Consider the following 3,674-nt stretch of genomic DNA (forward strand, 5'->3'; position numbering starts at 1 on the left):
AGAGGGGAAAAAATATTATTTATTTTTGCCGCTCTGAGAAGGATTTCCCTCGAACTCTACGAAGCGTACAAAGACACAGAGATCATGAAAAATCATCTCGTATGTATCATAGAAGATATGTGGGATGAAAAAAATGGCAATAATTAAAACAACAACAACAACAATAATAATGATAATTATAATAACGAGACATTGCAATTTGGTTCAATTATATCCGTAGTTTTAGAGCCAAGTTATTATGGAAGGACTAACAGAGTCACAGGTGTTAAAAATATACTAAAAAAGTACTGAAATAAATAAATAAATAAAATATATAAATGGAACCAGATGGGAAGAGAGGGGTGGGAGGGGATGAAAGTGAGGGAGAAAGAGAGGCAGCTAGCCGATGTCGGGCTTGCTTTCGGACACCTGTGCTCCTGCGTGTCAAACGCGATTATCGTCCGTCTGTGTCCGACATCGTCGTGTGTGTATACATCGTTGATCCGGCGTTGCACGTGCGTTTATCGTCTCTCTCTCTCTCTCTCTCTTTCTATCCTTCGTATCCTCTTTTTATCCGTTTTTACAGTCGCGTCGGTTACGTCGAATTGCGCGTCTACGCGTTCTTAGGTAACGCGCGGCAACGCGCGCGCGTTGCGTGAACGGAACTGCCAGAGAGAGCCCGTCTCGCGTTTTATTTTTACTTTGTGCGCGAGCCGCCTCGGCCGTATCGGACAGCGCGTGACGTCGCCCAAAAGTACGTACCATCCTCACGCGCGCGTTATTAGGTAACCCCGAGATAGCGCGAGAGCGTGGTCGCACAGTCGTCGGATCTCCTCACCCGCAGCGACAATTACCGAGCGTAATCGTTGAATCATCGGCCGGCCTCTCGCTCGTTCTCTCTCTCGCTCTTGCGAACTGCACGCTCTTGATACTCGGAATACATCAACGCTTCGCTCGTCGACGCGTGTGCGTCGTTATCTCGAGACGGCGCGGCCGAGCGCGAGAGCGAACAGATCGAATTTTCCCGGCGAACGCGACGGCATCCGATAACCGAGCGACGTTGCTGCGATGCGTACCGGCGAGGAGAAGAAATCGAATGAGCGATTGAAACGGTTACACGTGGCGGCGTGACCGGCCGCGCGATTCGTTTCCGCGCTTTCGCCTATGGGAACATCGCAGGGACGCGAGGACATCCAGGATATTGCTGCGATCGACCTCTTCGATCCTTGCTATAATTCTGTATTTTTATCGCAATACGCACTAAACTGTATACGGGATGGTGAAAATGTCCCCGGTTGAATATCTCGTAAACAATGGGTTTCTGAAAACAATATTTCCCGCGAAAATCGTCAAGTTACAAGAGGCTCGTTCGATGGTGTTATTCTAGCGTGCTACCCTCTTGGGAAGAATTCAAGAGCTTGATGAGAAATTTTAAACAGCAACGGCGGTCGAGTAACATCTTTTTGGAAAGAGCATAAAAAATAAAAAACTTTTTTCTTTTTGGAAAGGGCATAAAAATAAACAACGTTTGTCTAAAATATTTTTTTTTTGACAGACATTTCCGAAAGTATTCAAGATAATTGAGCCCAGTGCGTGTACGAAAGTTGCGGGACGATTGAATATCTCCTATACGATGCATTTTTGGGAAAAAATATTTCTCGCCAAAGTTGCAAAACTTCAAAGTCTATTTGGTAGCAGTAACACAAAATTTTTTCTAAAAATACATCGTTTACGAAGTATTTAATCGTCCTAGAACACATTTACCATCCTGTATATTTCATTAAAAAACAAATTTATTATTATTATTATTATAAAAAATTACAAAGGCTTCTAAAACTCATAAGTGAATATTTCGAGTGACACAAAAGTGCCAAAAAAGTATCTTTATTGTGAAGACTCCTCACTTGTGCAATCGTCGCAACAGTCAGTACAGTATTACTTCAACAACGAAGCCACCATAAAGAAATGGTTAGCCGGCCGAACGTGCGGAAAAAAATCTGCACGAAAGATCCGGGACATTCTCGCAGCGAGCGTTCTTATCACAACGCCTAGCGATGAGCGCTAAATACACTTTCCCAATTCCAACCTCCGATTTTTTCCACACGAACGTGTTACGTGTAACGTTGTTTCAGCTGAGTCAGAAAGGCACAGCCAACATTTGCGACTGGTTGTGCGGCAGAATCATGGCCCGCTAGGCCTCGCTCGGAAAATTTCCCAACCGCCAATCAGAATTTCATAAGCTTCGCTAGCCTCCCGGCCGGCCGCGACGCGGAAATTCCTTATCTCGCCGTTTTCATAAAAAGTATCCGCATATCGCTCGACGAGCCGTTTACGCGTTGTATTGACGCGTGCGTTGATGTCTCGCAACGACACGCTCGTGACCGCGAAGAAAACGCGTGATTATATCACCGCGAACGGATAGCTTAGCGTAGTTTACGCGTCCAATCTCGGATGAGAGGAGTATTCGATATATCAGAAGATCTTCGCCTGGGAGAGAGAGAGAGAGAGAGAGAAGGCGTTTGTTCCTCAAGCAGCAGCAGTGACTGCGTACGATTCGCGTCGAAAGAGATTCGAATCGCATCGATCGCGCCTTAATGAGCCCGCGGGGTAGCCTCAGGGATACCCCGGTAACCTATTTATAATGCTCCGGATTGATATTGCGACCGCATTGTGGCGATAAAATTGGAATTCGTGCAGGCTGATACGCCGATACCGTATCCGCGACCGATGTGTTGCGTCTCGTAACGGATTAAATACCTCGCGTCACACCGTCGTCCGAGGCCACGTTAATGTGCGTAATTGACGACAACGGTGTCTACTTATGGAAATGGATTTTGCATTTTACATTTTTAATTAATATGCTTTCGCGATATTAGTGCTTAAAAATGTCTGCGCATTTTTTTCATTATGGCGAAAGAGAGAGAGAGAGGAAAACCAGTCCGTCGATTTCTTTGACCTACTCCGACCTTCCGTCTCACGCCAGTAATCTTAAATTCTTGAAGTATAGGTTTGCGCAAATTAATAAGACGATAATATACGGAGATATATATATGATATTGAAAACGAAAAACTAGTTACGATGCAGAGACTTTGATCAATGTTTTGTTTGTAAGAGAATAAGGATAGAATTACTCGTGAAAATAAAATATATATTCTCTTCTCCGCTGTGCACAAATTGAGAGAATAAAAGTGTCGATGCTGCTACAGAGAATGCTCTATGTATAGGTACGTGTTAAATAATAATTAATAAAGTATCATGAAAAATTGGAAAAATGTCACGTGTTTGGAAACATGGTTGTCGATCGTACGAAGCCGTGATATATCATAGTAAAGAGGCTTAAAAAATACACGCCAATCAGATTCTCGAATCGCTGAGCGCTTCCTAAGCGTCTCGTTCTGCTGAACGCGACCATTGGCTCGGTCGCGGTATATGATATATCATGACGTCACGATCTAATGGCGCCGTCCCGGCGCTTTTCAACTCCACGTTTTATTTTTCAGCTATTTATCTATCGTTACAACTTCTTCTTCGCGAGAGTGGACTATTTTTTTACAATAATATCTTCACTTGGAATATAATCAAAAGAGGGAAGAGGAAAAAATATATCGGAAATTGACAGTGCGCTTATCTCTTGTGGAGCGGCGACTTTGCCGACCTAAAACCGCGACTGAGAGGCACGCGACTTCGCAGAAAT

Source organism: Dinoponera quadriceps, unplaced genomic scaffold (assembly GCF_001313825.1).
Source record: "Dinoponera quadriceps isolate SergipeBrazil2010 unplaced genomic scaffold, ASM131382v1 scaffold5896, whole genome shotgun sequence".
Lineage (NCBI taxonomy): Eukaryota > Metazoa > Arthropoda > Insecta > Hymenoptera > Formicidae > Dinoponera > Dinoponera quadriceps.